A 21,845-nucleotide genomic window follows, 5' to 3' on the forward strand; every position below is an offset into this window, starting at 1 on the left:
CAGAACTCAATAGTTTCATACTAGTGGGAGTATCAGTACTTCTTAGCTCACAGACTCACAGATTAGTACCAGAAGAGTAAGCATATAGACAATATTGAGACTTTCAGTTAAAAACGTGTATATCTCTAATGTATGTTGATATTTCCTTAATATGTTTTATAATTGTCTTTGTAGAATCTTAGCTCATAGAACTATTGATATTCCTACTAGTGTTAAAAAAAATTCATATACAGAGCATCAGAATCCTCCCAGCTTACCACCACAGCAATGGCACTATTAGCTAGACACCAACCACTGCCCTGAAACCACCATAACAAATGTGAAAAGAAAATTCTCTAAGTATTGAATTGATTCCAAGTAACTTAACTCTGGGCCTCAATAAAATTTAGCACAACTAAAAAATACAACAAAAGAAACCAACAATGAAAAACATCACAAAATATATTATCTCATAAAACATTCTGAATCATGTGGAGAAGCCCCAAAATGACTGATAATCAGAAGACAAACTATAGAAATTATAGCGATGACAGACCTTGATACAAATCAAATGCAAAAATACAGTATCAAAGGATAGAGAGATGAGTAAGACAAAGTACAGAGGAACAAAAGACATATGAGAGATTTATCAGGCATTACACAGCAAAAATTAAGCAAAGTGAAACATTTGAAGAACTGAAATAAAAAAAAAAAAGATAAATCAACTTAGAATTCTTGCCCCATAAAAATATTCTCTAAAACTGAAGGCAAAATAAAGATGCTTTCACACAGAAACTAACTGAGATAATGTACTGCAATAAAATCTTGCACTATAACAAATGTTAAAGTTATTCTCATAGAAGAAAAATGGAATTGGATGGAAAAATCAGATGGACCTACCTAAAGAAATAAAGAGTGATAGCAGAGCTAAAGGAGTTAGTAAATGTCTAAGTTACTTCTTGATTTTAAAATATTTATTAAAAATTAACTGGGAGAATTGTGATTATGGTGATTTAAAGAAGTTGGCAATTCTGCTCTTTCAAAACAAGTATAAAATCTACAAAAGTATAATATAAGCATAGAGTATATGTATAAAAATTAACAGATTATAAATTCCAATAATTTATCAACAGAAATGATAAATATTGGAAAATCATACTATTTCTTCCATTTAAAATTGTATATTTATTTAAGGCAATAATTCTACATGGATGAATATAAAGGAAAGGTGCCAAATAGAGTATATGAGCAAATTATATGTTACTATAATTAACACAGTATTAATTTATAATAGTTTTGGTATTTAAGATGAAAATTGTAATCCCAGTTACAAAATCAATGTAAAATATGTAGGAAAAATGAAGTAACTTCAATGTTATGTAAAAAATATTGTTTAATAAAAGAAAACAATGAAGAAGGAACAGATAGATGAGTAACAAGATTTGTATAGAAAACAAATAGAGAAATGGCAGATACAGTCTAACACTACTGAAACTGCATTTAAAAAGTGAATCCACTAAATACCAATCAAAAGGAAGAGAATTTCATAGTGGATAAGAAAACAAGATACAACTGTGTAATGCCTAAAAGAGATATAATCAGTTGAAAGCAAAAGAGTAGGAAAATATATAACATGTTAATTAACAATAAGAGAATGACTATATTATCAACAAAAGACAAAATAGGATTAGTTCTAGAGGAAAAGAGAATTTATCATGATGTAAGTGTCACTGCATCAGTCTCTCTCTATTTTATATATATATATATATATATATATACACACACACACACACATATATATATATATATATATATACACACACACACACATATATATATATATATATATATATATATATATAGAGAGAGAGAGAGAGAGAGAGAGAGAGAGAGAAAATGAGCCACAAGATCTAGAATATTTATAAAAACGAAAGAATTAAAAGGAGAAATAAAATAATAAAAACATACATTTATTATTTAAATACTCAGTAATTTATAGAGCAACCAGACAGAAAATTAGCAAGGATATAGAAGCCTTCAACAATACCATTAGCAAAATTAACATAACTGACATATAGAACAGTGTATTTAACAAAGGCAGAATACGAACCCTTTTGAAGCCCATGAGGAATATTTAGAATGACAGTATGATAGGCAAAAAAAAAAAAAAAAAAAAAGTAGTAAACTGATTTCAATTTACATTTCTCTGATAGTTTGTGATGCTGAGAATTTTTGATATACCTATTTGCCATTTGCATGTCTTCTTCAGAGAAATGTCTTTTCTGATTCTTAGCTGATTTTTATAATTAGGTTATTTGTTGTATTGTTATTGAGTTCCCAATATATTTTGGGTATTAAGCACTAACAGATGTATTGTTAGCACCTATTTTCTCCTTTTCCATGTGTTGATTTTGTACACTGTTTTTTTATTTGCTGTGCATAAGCTTTTTAGATATCACTTTACACGTTAGTATGGCTATTATCAAAAAGACAATTTAAGATTTGTTGGTGAGGTTGTGGAGAAGAGAGGATTCTTACATGCTGTTGATGGGAATGTAAGTTAGTATAGCCATTATGGAAAACAGTAGAAAATTTCCTTAACCAATTAAAAATTGAACTACCATATCATTTAGCAATCTTACTTCCCTTCCACATATATACCCATAGGAAATAACATTGGTATGTTGAAGAAATTTCTGCATGTTTATCATCATTCAAGCATTATCCACAATAGCTAAGAAACAGAATTGACCCATGTCCATCAATGCATGAATAGCTAAAGAAAATGTGGTTTATATACACAATGGAATGCTATTTTGCCTTAAAAAAGAAGAAAAACTGGTTATTTGCAACAACATGGCTAAATCTGGAGGACATTATGTTAAGTGACATAAGCCAGACACATAAAATCAAAATACTGCATAATGTCAATTACATGTGGCATATAAAAAGCTAAATTTGTAGAAGCAAAGAGTAGAATGGTAGTAGTTATTAGAGGCTGGGAAAGGGTGGAGTGGACATTTGTAGATGTTAGTCAAAAGGTACAAAATTTCAGTAAGATGGGATGAAAACATCCAAAGACCTATTGTACAGCATAGTGATATAGTTAGGAACAATGTATTGGATACTCACAAACTGCTAAGAGAGTAGATTTTAAAAGTTCTCATCACAGAAAAAAGAAAAACAGGTATTGAGGTAATTGATATGCCAATTAGCCTGATTTCATTATTTTGCACTGCATACACATATCAAACATCATATTTTATATCATAAATATACACAACTTTGGCAATTAAAAAGTAATTAAAAGTCTAAATACATTTAAAATAATTAAAACTCTACCAATGATGTTCTCAAGATATTATGAAATTAAATTATAAAACATTAAAAAACAACTACAGAAAAAATAGAAATTCACCAAATATTTATATACTAAATAAACACATTTAAATAACACATTGGTTAAACAAGAATTAAAATAAAAATTTAAAAATATATATCCTGATCTATATCACTAGGGTGATTTTCAGAAAAGTTAAAAAGAAGCTAGCTAACTAAATCCTTACCAAATGGAACCATAATTACTGGTATGATTGATTTTCTAAATTCTTTATGATATTTTACTCACTTACGCACAATCTAGCTTAAGCTGTATGGCAGCAAGTGTGGGGAACGCTCCCGTGAGAGGCCCCCCTAACATGTGGGCCTCACCAGATGGTGAGCTTTAGCCCAAACACAGTTTCCTGCTGGAGGCAGTCGAGCTATGGGAAAGAAGGAACTAAGAAATGACTGATGTTGCAAAAGTTTCTGCTTCTGACTGCAATGATGCTTGGCCACGGGTCGTGTGGTTTTGTCAGACATTATGTCTCCACTAGGCCTCTGCATGACCTTTACGACTTTGTTTTTCAAGAAGCTTAACCTTATCCGCATGACTACCTTGAACCCTACATAATGACTTTATGGCTTAGCTTGTGACTCTTAGGCATTGTTATTTACAAAAGTGTGTTTTGGTAAAAACAGATAAAGCATACCACCTGCCCACTTTTATGATCCTTGAATGTCATGCTTAAGATTGTTTTCATGATATTATATTTTGTAACTTTCCATTCCTCTTATTATTGATTGTGTAAACACCTTTGATCTTAAGGTATATTGAGACCCTGGACAAAAATAAATTTGCTGTTTAGGCATTGCCTTCTCAGTCCTCCAGACCCCAGCTTTTCTGTCTCTCTTTATTTCTTCAAACCCCCTCTGTCAGGTCAGGACCCTCTTGCTGGCCAAGACTCCCCGGTGGATCTTCCGTCGCCCGCAAGCAAGTGTGTGTGAGGGGGTGTCGTATGTATAAAGTATATAAACTGGTGTATCACTTGAGACCATCCACTTTTACAAAACTTTAGGTAGATACCATTCACAACAATTAGCAAGAAGAGACACAGTTTATTTAAAATTAAGAAATATTTGCAGTTAAAAATCTGTAATTATTTTAGACTAGTTAGCCATTATTTTGTAATTAAAAAATATATGCTCTGCTGTATGCTACTAATTATATCAGTAAATGAGTTAAATAAATATAAATACCAACTTACTATATGTTTAGTTTTTACTTCAAAATTTATTCTGAAGTTAGTGTATTGGATATTACGAAATATCTATGTAATATATAACGTGTATTTTTTCAGCATAGATCCAAAGTGCTGCAAAAATATCCTACTTGCAAATAGATTTTGCTAACATTAAGCTTTTTAAATATTTCCTCAAAGACTGAATAGAAACACCAAGGCATATTAATGATAGTAATGAAAAAAAAAGTGAAACTATTTTAAATATTAGCTAATATCATTTAAAATCATATAAATCGGACAAGAGTAAGATTGTTATTAGTTCTCTCTTATATATTTGGTAGAATTTATCAGTGAAGCCATCAGGTCCTGGACTTTTCTTTGATGGGAAACTTTCTATTACAGCTTCCTACTTTGTAAATGTGGTAGTATAACATTTTTATGTAAGATCAGTGTGCAATCTGATTTTAAATGCCTTTTCCCTGAAATAAAAAAGAACACATGCTGAGAATACACAATTTCATTGATCATAATGTACTTACAATGCTTACAAAATAACTGTAGTATAAAATATGCACTATGCTTTTGGCAATTAACTAGGTGATTCCTGACACTAAACATTAATCTTTTCAATTAAATATATAATAGTTTTATAAGAGTAGATTTTTTCTTACCTCATATTTGATTTGTATGAAGCTAAAGTTATTTTGAATGGCACATGTTTTCATCTCTGAATGTACTGGAAAGAAAAGATTTAAGTCAACTGTGTGCTATTTGTTATTGCTAATATTTGTATTTGGATCTTCTGTATGTTAGAAGCCAATGTGTTCATGGAATAAAAATGTTTTAAAAGTTGGTGAAAAAGAACCATATCTCTTAATGAGGAATTAGCATACTGAACTAGGGATTACATGTTTAACCCAATTCTGTCTTCTACATAGTTCTGTCAGGAGAAGTTAAGGTAGATATGTGCATCTATATATTTATACATATGCAAAATTAGACCAATTAGAAAGTAAAATGTATAAGAGTTCATGGAGTTGTTTTTAATTTTTGTTCCATGATGTAATTCCCTATTCCTGAAATAGTGTCTTTCTTCCCACCTTTAACAGTTTATTAAAATTTACTAACTGCCAGATTCTATTCTTGCTACTAAAGATATAAAAATAAAACACACATCCTGGAGAAGATGTCCAACCAGAGGTAACCAAGAAGAGCTTCTCCAAGTATGCTCTGAACATGGTTTCAGAAAGAAGGCATTGAGAGTGGAGAAAAGGGATGCAGACCATGGCTGAAAGAGAAGGTAGCTGGGTATCAGGACTCAATTCTGGCCCTGTGTGGCACCTAGAGGGGAGGTGAGTGAAGTAAGGGTGGAGTGGCTCACTCTCGCCCCAGGCCATCAGGATCCTAGGTGCATGAGATCCCACAACACTCATGGACATCTGAGCTGGCAACGAACACTACCTGGAGAGTCGGCAGAGATAGAACTTCAGCCTGTGCAGAGCCTGGAAGTTTTGGCCTGGGAACACCTTCAGTGGAGCACAGTCATGGGCACGCATACTCCAAGGCTTGCCAAACACCTCTAGGTGGCTTTATAGCATTTATTAGCTTCTGGACTTGAACTGAGCAGACCTGTCTTACCTGTGGGACTAGGCCAGTTTGATCTGAGTGCACCCCTGTCAAGTGTCAAAGTACACTTCTGCCAAGGTCCCTGCCTGGCTACACTTGCTTGTAGCTCATCCTCAGCTTGCCCATGGCCACTGCCATAGGTTTTTTCACTGGCAGACCCCTGACTACCCAATGGAGTGCTTTTGCAGACAACCCACAGTAGAGTACACCTGCTACCTGCCTCCCCTGCCTCCCCTGCAGTGGCATGTACCTGCCAGCAACCTTCCCCACCAGTACACATCCACCTACAGCATACCCCTGCTCCCCTGCTTGCAAACATGTTTTCAGGGAACCAAGGAGGGGAACATGCATGAACCCACTGCTGGTATTTTCACACGTAAGAAACCCTGCTCACATGGCAGGCTGCACACGCATGAGGAATCACTACCACATTGCCAGAGCACCTTTGCTGGCAGTCCCCAGTGGAGTGTCAATGGCAGCATACTGAAAACACCTCAGCCCTTCCAGTGCAGCTGATGCTTAGAGACCAAAGAACAAAGCCACAAGCCAAACCCAGCACCCCCAGGGTTAGACCACATGGCCCAGAAGTGCTGAGATTAAGCCCAATTGATACCACAGTCAAATTCTCACAGGCATCAAAGAATATAAAATCAAAAAGCCCCATTCTAAAGGCAGCAATTTCAAAGATTAAAGAGACCTCAGCCCACACAGATGAAAAAGAACCAGTGAAATGGGCTGTCTTCAAGAGACCTGTTTTATATCCCATAACATCCATATGCTCAAAGTAAAGGGAGGGAGAAAGAGTCCTCCAGCAAACAAAAAACAAAAAAGAACAGAGGTTGCTATTTTTCTTTCAGAAAAAATAGACTTTAAACCAACAATGATTATAAAGGACAAAGAAGAGCGTTACATAATGACAAAGTGTTCAATTCAACCAGAAGAATTAACTTTCCTAAATATATATGCACCCACTCTGGGGTACCCAGATTCATAAAACAAGTTCTCAGAGACCTGTGAAGAGATGTAAATAAACATACAATAATAGCTGGAGACTTCAACGCCCCACTGTGTTAAACCCATCATTGAAGCAGAAAACTAACAAATTCGAGACTTAAACTTGACACTTGAGTAAATGGACCTAGCAGACATCCACAACATACTCCAACCAATAACCAAATATATATTCTTCTCATCTGCATATGGCCTATACTCTAAGACCTACCACATGCTTGGTTATAAGGCAATTCTCAACAAATTCAAAAAACTGAAATCGTACCAATTATACTCAAAAACCATAGTTTGATAAAACTGAAATCAGTATAAAACAGATCTCTCGAAGCAATAAAATTACATGGAAATTACGCAACCTGCTCCTGAATGACTTATGAGTAAAAAATGAAATTCAGGCAGAAAACAAAACCAAAAAACATTGAAACAAATGATAATAAAGATATAACATACCAGGATCTCTGGGACACAGATAAAAGCAAACTTAAGAGGAATGTTTATAGCACTAAATGGGAACATAAAGTTAGAAACATCTCAGGTTAACAACCTAACATCACATCTAGCGTAACTGGAAAAACAAGAGCAAATCAATCCTAAAGCTAGAAGGAAAAAAACAATAAACAAAATCAGACTGACTTGAACAAAACAGACACGGAAACCTATACAAATGATCAACTAAAGCAAAAGTTGGTTCCCTGAAGGAATAAAGAAGAGTAATAAACTGCTAACTAGAATAATACAGAAAGAGAGAGAAGATTCAAATAAGCACAATCAGAAATAACAAAGGGGACATTACCATTGAACCCATGGAAATACAAAATATGATGAACCCCACACAATGTAAACAAACTATAAAACCTAGAAGGAATGGATAAAATCCTGGAAAAAATTAAACCTCCAAGATTAAACCAGGAAGAAATTGAAATCCTCAACAGACTGACAATGAGTTCCAAAATTAAATCACTAATATAAAATCTACTAACCTGAAACACTGGCAGAGACCCTTTCACAGCAAAAATCTGGTAGACGTTTAAGTAGTGCTAAAACTAATCCTACTGAAATTATTCTAAAAAATCAAGGAACAGGGACTGCTCCCTAACTAATTCTATGAGGTCAGCATCATCCTGTTATCAAGACCTGCCAGAGACACAACAACAACAACAACAACAACAACAACAAACAAACAAACAAACAAAAAAGAAAATTTTGGATTAATAACCTTGATAAACAAAATGCAAAAATTCTCAACAAAATGCTAGAAATTAAATATAGCAGCACATCAAAAAGCTAATCCAACATGATCAAGCAGTCTTTATCCTTGGGATGCAAGTTTGGCTGAACATATGCAGTCAGTAAATGTGATTCATCACATAAACACTACTAAAAGCAAAACCACGTGATCATCTCAACAGATAAAGAAAAGGCTTGGACCTTTCCAAACCTTTGGAAAGGGTGGAAATTGAACGCCTTCCTTTCACCATACACAAAAATCTGCTCAAGATGGATTAAAGACTTACATGTAGTATCTAAAACTGTAAAAACCCTGGAAGAAAACCTAGGCAATACCATTCTAGGCATAGGTCTTGGCAAAAATATCATGACAAAGTCTCCAAAAGCATTTACAATGAAAACAAAACTAGAGAAGTGGGACCAAATTAAATAAAGAGCTTCTGCACGGCAAGAAAAAAATGATCAATAAACAGACAAGCTACCGAATGAAAGAAAGTATTTGGAAACTATAAATCAGACAAATGTCTAATATCTAGAATCTATAAGAACTTCAACAGATCAGCAAGCCAAACACAAACAATCTCATTAAAAAACAGGCAAGACATGAACAGACACTTCTGAAAAGAAGATATATACAGAACCAACAAGCATATTTTTAAAATGCTCATCACTAATTATTAGACAAATGTAAATCAAAACCACAATCAGATATCATCTCACAGTATTCAGAGTGATTACTGTTAATTTCTATCACTGTAGAAAGTAGCTTACAGATTCCTCAAAGAACTTAAGACAACTGTCATTTGACCCAGCAATCCCATACTGGGTATATACAAAAAGAATACAAATTACATTACCAAAAGACACATGTATACCTATGTTTACCACAGCACTATTCATAATAGCAAAGACATAGTATCAACATAGTTGTCCATTAATAGCTGACTGGATAAAGACATTGTTGTACACATACGCCATGCAGCCAAAAAGAAGAGCAGGATCATATCCTTGGAAACAATATGGATGGAGCTAGAGGCCATTATACTAAGCCAATCAATGCAGGAACAGAAAGCCAAATACCACATGTTCTCACTTACAAGTGAGAGCTAAATATTGAACACACCATGGACACAAAGAGGGGAACAACGGACATCAGGGCGTACTTGAAGGTGCATTTCTGGGAGTAGGGTGAGAGTCAAAACACTGCCTATTGGATATTATGCTCACTACCCAGGTGACAAAATCATTTGTACACCAAATCCCACAAAGACACAATGTACCCCTTGAACTTTAAATAAAAGTTGAAAAAGAAAAAAAACTACATCCATCCTGCATCAAGGACTTAAGAAACGTACACAGTTATATGTAATAATATGTGACAAGTATGTGGGTATGTATCTGGATCATGGTGAACATAAAAGGCAATAATGAATTATGTACTCATGGAGCCAGGGAGAAATATCACAAAGGCAGTATAAAGGACCTGACTCAGGTGTCTCCCAGATTTTCTTCAATCAAGCTAGTTGTCCACAAGGTATAATTTGAATATCTGTGCAAATATTTTATTTTTACCTAAGATGTTTTAGATGTTTTATGAATAAACGCAAGAAAACTCCTACCATGAAATACATTTTCATCTATCTAAAATAAACACAACCAATTATGTATCAGAAAGTATGGCCCCAAATTGAACCACAAAATAAGTTGGGAGCAGAAAGAAAATCAGACAGAAAATAGGAACAGAAATGACAGTTGAGTAATCTGTTAAATTTGAATGAGAAGAGAAAACGTACTTAGTAGGCACATAAATATTTTAAATTACTATATTTTTATGGTCCAAGTGCTCATGAAAAGAAAAATAAATCTTTGTGGAATAATCAATAAATAAACACATGAACTTTTAATAGACTTCCTTTTAAAACAGAGGTATCCCACTTAGGGGTGACACATTTAAGTGCCTAATGATATTAAGGTTGAATTGATTAGCATCTTTTTAGCTGGGTTTAGAAGCATGAGAGAGGAACATGAAAAAAATTTGATGCCTAGGAAGCAGAGTTGCCGAAGAAGACAAAAGATTCCTGAGGATAAATATCACGTCCTAATGACACTGCCATAAAAGTAGCCTCAGGTAGCACTTTTACACTAATATGATTTCCATCATTATAGTTTAGTTACAAACTTCCTTTAAAAGAAGTTAAGGCACTAGGCAAAAATCACACAGCCTATACATAGAATAAAATCTTGAATAATATTCTCATTCATAAACTATTTTCATTATATCCAAACTGAGTAATCAAAACTTTGCTGAGAATCTCAGTATGAGAGCAAAAGGCCATCTCTCGAATACTGGAAAGATTCTTATTGTCACAGTTCTGTGAGCAATGATGTCCCAGTGAAGTGAGGTTAGGAAAATTGAAACTGCAGCACTCAACGAAGTGGGTTAGGCCTCTGCACTTGAATTTATTCCCAACTTCTTTTTTGCCTCAAACTTCTGACACTCTTCCTCGCTGACTCCCAGCCAATGGTCTTGCTGCATAATTCAGTAAAGATAAACAGATTTAAAGAAACTCCCTTATCTTCCCTCTTGTAACAATAAATAAACTGTCCTTGCTTCAAACAAAACCCAAACTTTCCATTACGACTTTTGAATCTGTGTTCCATGTTCAAGTGCATATTTCTAAAAATGACCCCTCCTTTTCTTAAGATAATGGTAGCCAGTTTCCACCTCATCCACCTCCACTCCTGAGCACTTCCCTTGCATCTCATAAGCATCCTCAGGCACTAATATACTTTTTAATCATTTAAAAATCCCTTCCTCAGTTTCCTTTCAGGTACCATCTTTTCTTTAATGTTTTGCATTTTGAGAGAAGGAGTCATGCCTTTATCCACATTAAACTAATATATCAATATCATAAACTCTGATCAACAATATAATTGTAATGCCACAATTTTTAATTTTGGTAACAATTTGAGGAAGGAAAATGAAAATTTATTTTGATTTAAGAAGAAAAAAACACTAGACCCTTTGAAACAAATTAGAAATTAATAGTCTTGGTATTTCACATCTACACATATTGAGAGCCTGTTCCATATAAGGCCTACAGATTGTTATAAGTAATTTAGAGCAGATATCTGATGCTTGTCCTGTTCCATACGTGTAGGCATGATTGTTAACTGGTGTCATGTCTTATTTCTAAAATATTTAACCAAAAACAAAAAAAGAGCAACGTAAGAGTAAGGTGATTAGCAGCCCAACAGCTGCCAGAAAATAGATGTCTTGGTGGTTTATTCTGAAAACTTAACTGATAGAGAAGGGTCACAAGTGAATATATGCCTCAGTTGGCATTCTTTTTACTTTAAGATGGAATTTTTCTCTGTCACCCAGAGTGGAATGCAGTGGCATGATCTCAGCTCACTGCAACCTCTACCTCATGGGTTCAAGCAATTTTTGTGCCTCAGCCTCCCAAGTAGCTGGGAGACTACAGGTATTTGCCACCACATCTGGCTAATTTTTTTTTTTTTTTGTACTTTTAGTAGAGATGGGGTTACAGCATGTTGACCAGGCTGGTCTCGATCTCAAGTGATCCACCTGCCTCGGCCTCCCAAAGCACTGAGATTACAGGCATAAGCCCTGTTGCCATTCATTTTTATTCTGACTTGGCATAGCCAGTAGGAACTGATCAGTGCCAAGACAATCTCCAGTGACTCACCATTCGCATTATCACTCTCCTGGGAAGTTAATGTACTAATCAGCCCTTTTTCACAAACTGATCTGTGAGGCATAACTGGCAGGTTGGAATGTGTGTTGTCAGTCGTAGAAATAACAATCTACCCTTTATGTGTTATCTTTCTCAGGGCAACCCCTGACATCATCCAGCTTTCTTTCTCAAGACACCTGTGCTGCAAACCTAAGAACAAATGCTATTATCTTGAATGTTTTGATAAGGAAATTAAGATACTGAGATAGCAAGTGACAACCTAAAGGTCACTCTAATGATGAACAAGTAAATGCTTCTTGATTTGAATCCTTTACTTTGTGTACTCAATACAGAGCACCAAGAGAGATCCTATCAAAACATATTAAATTATGTTACCCTTTTTAAATGACTTCTCACCTAAGTTCGGAACAGTTCTCCACAAACTACAAGGCCTTATATGAAGTCACTTCTATCTACCTCTTCACACTCATCTTGCTTCTCTCATTCATTACTAACTCCATGCTTTCCAAATTTTCCACAATTTTGACACGTGGAGAACAAAGGTAATATTTTTGTGGAACACTGGGTAATTTAAAGAGACTACTCATGATCAGCAGATTCTGCCCCAGGAGCTGAGGCCACATATACCATGCCCAGTTGCCTTGAGTACTGAGAGCACGGATATCTCTGGACAACTGTAGGCCATTTGTCTCACACTGCTGTGACTTGGTCACGTTGAGAAGCTCTGCACTAGCGTCACAGCCCTTCATTTTTTTTTCCCTCAAATGTGCTGAGCTGCTTTTCCTGGTCAGTGAATTTGTGCTTACTGCTCTTTCGCATTACACGTTTATACTTCAGGAGTCTAGCATGCAGTTATCTTCTGATTCAAGTCTCAGGTTAAAATATCTGCTTGACAGAGAGCTGTATCCGACCCTCAATCTAAAGGAACCCTTAGTTTTTTCTGCCAAATCCTGTGCCCGTCCTTCCTAATATTTATGATCATCTGAGTTCATCCGTGTTATTTCTTCATCTGTCATCTTTGTCTCGCCTATAAAATATAACCTAATGAAAAATACAGCCTAATTTGTCTTGCTCATTGCCTTTTTCCAATGCCTATTACATTTTTTCATATAAAAGGTGCACAATGTTTGTTGAATAGACTGTATACACTTCTTAGAATTTCTATTTTGGAATAATATTTCTAATCTTTTCAAAAGAGATTGTCATATAAAATGGTATACACAGCCATAGGACCTTCACTGAGTCCTAATAGGTATGGATTATTATATCTCTGCATAGAGATGGGTTGTTTACTGTGCCATAGTATCACAGATCATAAACGCTGCACCAAGAATACATGGGGAGATCCATCTTTCTGTGAGAAATAATGTTCCAACTCTCCAGGACAAATTCACATTCCCTTCTTCTCGACTTAAACACTTCCAAGAGACTGGAGCCATCATAACTTCCTTGTTAGGTTACTTGACAATAACATGGGGACCCATCCTCCCTCAGCATGTCTTACATATTTCCGTCATTAAGCAGATGTGAAGAATTTGTAGCAGCGCAGTGGATGAAAATTGGCAGAATACTACAATGGGAGTCAAGATTCTTATCTAATAATCTTGGCTTCATTCTAACACACTAGATGAACAACTTATACCCTACCCCGGTGCTCAGCTTTACATTTATTAATGTATACATAGGAATGATTAATATATGGACATGAATGTTGTGACTAAAATTGAACGTACAGAAATGAAAGTTTTATAGGTTTAAATAAATGCAACGTTATCCAAGTTCAAACAATGCTTTTCTGAAGTGAAGCAACATAAAAATAAAAAAGACATGACACAAAATAAAAAGATATAACACAAAATAGCCTTCCTTTATCCCCTATTATTCCATAGATTCTATCCTCCTCCATACCATACCATTCCATTTCTAATAAGCAAACAATCTTATATTCTGAATAAAAAATATGGAGCTATTAATTTTAAGTAATTGATCAAGATTAATTCATCAATACATGGGAGTATTAGTATTGAGTAACACCCATACATCATATTCCAGCTAAAGCATTTACTGCCTGAATGATGCTGGCCTTATTATTTAACCTTCCTCTACCTCAACTTATCATCTGAAAATGGGGCTAATAATTTTAACCATTTCTTTCATGTGACTAAAATAAGTTAATACATTTAAATTATTTAAACTTGTATAACTTATCCTGAGCATGTCATTGATGGTTCTAATATAATTATTTTTATTAGAAACCCACTAATACCTCCTTTACTTGAAACCTCATCTTCCCAATAAATATCATCTCACACTTTGGTTAAATTTATTTTATTTTTGTTTTATCTAGTAGCATACTAAATGCCTTTCATTTTTCATACAACTTTTAAGCATTATTTTCTGATTTATCACTCTCTCTCTTTCCACCCTCCTTTCTCATTTGATCTATTATCAAGGAAAGTATAATATGAATATCTAACATAGTTTTTCCTTAACTTTCCATAGCTCTATAAAATAATTACCAACTAAACCACCTACATTATATAGGTCAAATAATTTCTGATTCATTTGCTTTCTGGGGAATATTCATTCTTGAGCCCTCTAACCTCTGTTCCTGTCTAGTCTGGTGGCTTTAGAGAACTGCTATATGGCTGTTATATTGGTGCTTTCTATTTTACTATCATCTCATGAACATTCTTTACCTCATTTTTTCTTCCTGTATCTTACTTCAATTTCTCAGTTTTCTTCTAATTATATTGGAGCCCATGGTTCAGTAGCTTCTAAGATTAGTTGATTATTAGATTTTCTTTTGAAAAATGCCATTAAGGTTGAGGCCCTTAAGATACTATTATAAGGTGGTATTTCCACAGTAGCTGTCTTATTTAATCACAAATTGTTCTGTGACTTCAGTTAAGTCCCACTGTATGACTGTATAATTGTTTTTCGTTGTTTGTGGGTAAGTGGAAAAATGGGGAATCCCTTTTCTATAAAAAAAGCTTCAATTCATTATTCTGGTCTGTGTTGCGTATCTGTTACTTCTCCTTTTTATTGCATTTGCTATAGTCAAGTATTCAAGCCCTTTTTGAAGTGTTCTAGGTTACTGTTTTTAACATTTTGCCATCTAGTTCCTTTTATCAGACATTTGCCTGCAAAAATGCATATGATAGAGTGTGTATGTGCACCTGTGTAAACTTGAACATGGTATTGACAAAATAAAATGTTTTCAAATATTTGTATATTTATGTAAGTCATATAGGAAAATGTATAACTATCCTAGCATAAAGGTTTCATTTGACTGTGTTAGATTTTTAACGACTTCTTAAATGAGAATAATATACCTTCACTATGTCTTCCCTTCAGCTTCCACTCTTTATGCACAATAAAAAAGGAAAAACTTAAATACATGACTTATCCCCTTATTAAAATGGATTCTGTAAGAGTGGTTGGCTGATACTAGAATCTCCTCACTGACTTTAAAAATAGAGATGTACTGTATCAACCCACAGATATTTTAAATTAATTTTCCACTGTAAGGATAAGACATCTGGATTTAAAAAAACAAAACAAAACAAAACAAAAACTTCTGGCCAGGTGCAGTGGCTCAGACCATAATCCAAGCACTTTGGGAGGCCAAAGCAAGCGGATCACCTGAGGTCAGGAGTTTGAGACCAGCCAGAACAACGTGGTGAATCCCCTCCTCTACTAAGAGTATAAAAAATTAGCCAGGTGCGGTGGCTCAAGCCTGTAATCCCAGCACTTTCGGAGGCCAAGGCGGGTGGATCACGAGGTCAAGAGATCGAGACCATCCTGGTCAACATGGTGAAACCCCGTCTCTACTAAAAATACAAAAAATTAGCTGGGCATGGTGGCACGTGCCTGTAATCCCAGCTACTCAGGAGGCTGAGGCCGGAGAATTGCCTGAACCCAGAAGACGACAGAGGTTGCGGTGAGCCGAGATTGCGCCATTGCACTCCAGCCTGGGTAACAAGAGCGAAACTCCGTCTCCAAAACAAAACAAAACAAAACAACAACAAAAAAAATTAGCCAGGTATGGTGGGAGGTGCCTGTAATCAAAGCTACTTAGGAGGCTGAGGCAGGAGAATTGCTTGAACCTGGGAGGTGAAGGTTGCAGCGAGCCAAGATCCACCACTGCACTCCAGCCTGGGCGACAAGAGCAAGACTCCATCTCAAAAAATAAAAATAAAAATAACTCCTATACTTATGCTGTTCAAACACTTTATTAACATATTATAAATGTCTGTTATTTTGGTCACTATGCTCCATTGTCGTTTAGTAGCCACAGCCTGAATTATTTTGAACTTATTAACTATTTTTAAAATCACAAATAGTTCTTACTGAGCTGTATGTTCCTACGGAAGCTTTTGTCCATTACCTTAAAATATGTTCTATTTTTAAATTAATCAAACAGTACTCTTTTAATAAAAATTAAAAGTCACATTGATATCATCTACATCTTTAAACATATGGGTGGCAAAATACATTTTCTAACATCTCACTGTCAGGGACTTGATCTGAAATATATTTGTCTTTCTACCTAGAAAGCAATGGGGAGAGAATGTTTTTAAGGTATCCAGTGTTTACATAATAACTTATAACTTCCATTTCTGTTTTAATTTGGCTTCATGACATTCCTAAAGGAAAGATGCATTTAATTTGCCACGTGCTACTTCAGGATATTCCTCTTCATGGGTGAACTCATTGGCTTTGTAATTGTAAAGCACCCATTAGTAATAGAAAATAAAAGATCTCTTTTCATCAAGCAGGATTTTGACCTCATTAAAACTTTAAAATCAGCATTTGATACTCCTATAGATTATAATCTGTTTAAGAACTAAACACATATTTGCTAGTTACTTATTCTTCCCTTCATGAGTATACAATGCTCATGCTGTACAGAGGCAGTATGTGGAATCTTATTTATCATTCAGAGATCACAGAACTTTGAGAAGTGGGGCTATCTATTCCATTCAATTTCTAGTGTCCTTGCTCGCTATCAGAAAAAAATCATAGTAGCTATACTCTAAAAATGCAGTTAAGATTCAAAGCTTGATTCACAACTCTAAAGGAAATAAATCTGATTAAAGAAGGAAGACAGCATCAGCCTAAAAGTTACCAAAATTGCATTACATATGAACTAAGGTGATGAAATGATGGAGGCAAATGGTGTTTTCAGAAGACTTGGAAAAACCTAATTTAATCTTCCGTAGCTGTTTCTTTGCTGGAGCAAGAATAATTCTCAATGGTAAGGATACATATGTGTCTTTTAGGGTACACAGTATCTTACAGTGACTTATAGAGTATCTGACAGAGTAAACCCTTTATATATTATAGAATAAATAATTCAAAACATATAAACTCTTCCCCGAGTGAGTTGTGAAATTCTTGCTTATTGTCATTTTGTGATTTGGTGGGGAAAAAGGGGCCATCAATACTCTTCTCTACCTCATTGTCCCTTTTCTAAGAACACTAGACTATAGACCTCACCCTGCCAGTGAGTAAAATTTGATGATTTATCCTTTTGTGAGGGTGTGGGTGTGTGTGTGTGTGTGTGTGTGTGTGTGTGTGTGTGTGTGTGTGTGTGTGTGCATGCGTGCTGCTGTCTGGTCCAGAGATAATATTTAGTCAATCATATTCAATATTATTCTAGCTCTCATAACATTTTATTTTGCTTGATATAGCTGCATTTCAAGTCCTATTACTAAGATAATAATGTTATTGCCTTTTTCATGGAGAAGTGTATGTGTATGCATGTTTTTAACCCATTTCTCAGATGATACTTCAACAATGAAAATTTATAGTTATTATAATGGAACCGAGCACAATGCACTGTATGAATGAGTCACTTTCACAGGTGATGTAAAATATGTTATACTCAGGTCCAACGTTTGAAATTGTGAAGATAAACCAGTTTACTGACAAAGCTCTTCTCTATTCTTAGTTATCTGAGATAAGTACCATTCACCTGATTTCCCTATCACAGTATGGATGGCTGCTACTATCAGATCTCCAGTGTTGTAAAAAGACTGACTGTTCCAATGAAAACACCAGAGGCACTTTGGAAAAGAAGTCCTTCAGACAGATTCCCTTGCTGAGAAGAAAGGCTTATCAGGCTTGTACACAGATGCCTTCTCAAGGCAATTTCTCAAGACCACAGCAAATGGAATTCTACCCTTGAAACAAATCTCTGTTCAAGTAGTTGAAGTAATGTTAGTAGAATGCTAAGCAAATTCTATTATTTTTAAAAAACTATTTGCTCACACACTAGAACATACTCAATAAATAAAATTATATGCAGTTTATTATAAAATTATTGGAACTACAGAGAAGTAACATCTGTGAGGTCACATAAAAATAAACTGTTTCTTCCTGCATGTTTATACTGCTCTAATTTCTCTAACGTATCCATTGGCAGAAATCATTCCTGATGCTATTTGAATTTTATTCTTTAATGTTCTTATATCATCCCCTTACCATTTTCTAAAATTATACATCCTTAAAATTGTATTTTATATTTTGAGAATCTATGTATTTCAATTACTGGAATAAAAAACTGGCATCTCCTATTATCAATTAGTTAAAATATATAACTTATTATTTTGAAATCGGACCCATAATGAGATTACAATGTATTCAAACTCATTGTTGCTATTTCCTTTATGGAAACAACATTGTACTGATAATCAAGGTCCACAGATTACAGTCCTGGATTTCTTGTAAGTTATATAACCTTAAAAAAGTAATTCATTCCAGTTCTTAGACTCAAATTTGAAACGTGTGTGTTTGCACGTATGTGTATGTGTGACATAGAGAAATACGAACCAGATAATAGCTCTTGTTCTATCCAGTGCTTTTATTAACTTTTTAATAAAGATTACATGCTGTAACACACTGTTCTATCAGGTAAACATATGGTATCCATATGATTTAAAGACATATTTTGGCTTGGTCATGTAATAATTATATGTTATAGAGAATTACTAATAGTTTCTACTTTTACTCCCCAAAATATCTTAGTTTGGATGATTAAGTATATGCTACCTTAGATTTCAGTACTATTGTGAGCCAACTCCTTTGACGTGCAATTCAGGGCAAACAGCAAATAATGTAAAATACTACTGTAAATGGTTTTTAATTGAGCTCCAAGATCATTCTTAGAACTCAGCTTTTGGAAATTCGGTGATTTTGAAATTGAAGACACTTTATATGCAATTTATAGCCATGTGACAGTGAGTTATGTCTATATATTCATAACACAGAATAATGAAAACAATTAAGTAACCATCTTGACCTCTTCCTACAGTTTTTCTAAAAACACATTTAATTGGAAGAGTCTGACATCTATTGTCATTGCCACTGGATTTGAAAGATACATCTTGTGTTTCCTACCTTCCAAACATTACTCTATACGCTTATTTTTTTCCTTATAGTGTTTGGTATTATGAAAAATCTCAACATACACAGAAATGTATTTTATAATAAACTTTCATATATCTGCCACCTCTCTCCAAAAACTATCAAAACTTGCCAAACTTTTTTATTTATGTATTTATTTTGCTCTACCATGTCTTTTGTTTTGCTAGAACATTTTAAAGAAAAATCTACATAAAATGTAATCTCACCCATAAATACTTTAATATACATTTTAATAATCTCATATCAAATTCAATTAGACTATAAAAATCTTGTACTGTATTTTGTGTAATTTTAATGTGACAGTCTTCCTCTATGAAATATTTTCATATCAAAACTTAGAAAATAGTTCATGACACAGAAACATTTATTCAAACATTTCTACTTTAATCTCTACAACATGACCAAGTATGAGATCGATTTTGTTTTATCCTGATTAGAAAGAGGAGGAAGGGTATATGATCTTGTCCCATAGACCCACTATCTAGTAATAAAAATGAAGCTAAAAAATATTTTTAAAAATCATTTAGATTACCTCAAAACTGTCCTAAAGGAATGCAGCAAACATTAAAAATATAGATATTTAAGAATATCAACTGTAACTCAACAAGGAGAACAAGGATCTGTGGCATTTGACACATAGCTCACTCTCATGCCTTTCCCTGTTGATTTGGGTGGAAGCTACACTATGGTTCTGGATGGATATGGCCAAAGACTGACCCTCTCCACAAAACATCAATTAAGGCTTACTCTATTTCCCCAGGAGGGCAAGTGCCAATAAATCTCATTGCCTCCAAATACACATTGCAGAAATTAAATTCCTGGTAAAGTTAGTTGGGAGGAGCTCCCTTTCTCCACCCAGCCGTTCCCCATAAGACCAAGGCTCTAGCACTGGTGAGCCAAGATAAGAATAGTGAGGCCCTGACAACCTTAACTATGATTTGCTCATAGAGAAGCAGCAGCATCCAGGAGCAGGAAAAGAGCTTTCTGGCCTGTAAGCAGAGTATTGTCAGAGAAGGACTCATAAAACTATTTCATGGGGAAAGGAAATCAGGAAGAAAGAGAGCTCTAAAACTACCCCCAAAAGGACTGACTCTATTATAAACAGAATGTGCAGAAGGTGAAATATAAAAGCACTCTTGAAAACAATAGATTATTATAATTAAATTATAATTATAATTATAATTAATTAATTATAATTATGAATTTACCAGAGAGAATAAGGGAAAGAGACCCCTAAGATAATACATGTTGTGACTACATATATATATATAAGTATATATATAAAATCACATATATATGTATATATAATCAAAATTTGCCTCAAAATAATCAAAATTTAATTATTGAATAAGAATAATCAAAATATAATGAAAATTTGCCTCAAAATATGTCTCTGCCCAAATTTAATTGGATCAAACTGCTGAAAAATTTATAATCTCAGGCATTATCAAAAACAATAATGCAATAAGCCTGTAATTAGCGGAGCCTGATATATGAGGTCTAATGGCAACTTAAGCAGACAGGTTAACAGGGAGATTAAGCAGAGAGACAGTCGAGAACTCAATTAAAACCAGTGATTTAAGGACAACTGTGCACATACCAAGGATAAGCCCTCTGATGAGCAATATCAAAGGCTTCACAATGCAGGGGAAATACTCTTTAATAAAATACCCTAGCAATATCATTAATAAGTAAACAAACAAACAAAAACAGGTCCTGGAGAAGGGTGAAGGAAATTCATATCCAGAGAGTCCACAGTATATTACTTAAATGTCCAGTTTTCAATTAAATATTAAGACAACCAAAAAACAACAACAAAAAAAATGTTACCCATATAAATGGGAGAAGGAGCAAGACAGGCAACAAAACCTGCCCATGAGATGGACTAGATATCAGATTTAATAAAAATGTCAAGGAGTCCTTATAAATATTTTTAAAAAAACTACAGGAAACCATGCTAAAGAAGTGGAGATAAATACAGTGTTAAATCAAATAGAAAATATTAATAAAAATACAGAATGTATTAAAAAGAACAAAATTGAAATTTTAGAGTTGACATGTACAATAACTGAACATTAAAAAATTTACCAGAGGGTATACAGAGTAGTTTTTAAATAGGAGAAAGAATTAGTGGACTTGAAGACTGATCCATGCTGAATGGACTCCAAAGACCAGCAATAAAACAGAATGAAGAAATTGTATAAAGCCTTAGAAAAATATGGAATCTCTTTAAGCACATCAAGATACACATATTGGGAGTACAAAAGAAGAGAAAAAAGCAGAAAAAAAA

This window comes from Cebus imitator, unplaced genomic scaffold (assembly GCF_001604975.1).
Source record: "Cebus imitator isolate Cc_AM_T3 unplaced genomic scaffold, Cebus_imitator-1.0 Scaffold182, whole genome shotgun sequence".
NCBI classification, from domain to species: Eukaryota; Metazoa; Chordata; class Mammalia; order Primates; family Cebidae; genus Cebus; species Cebus imitator.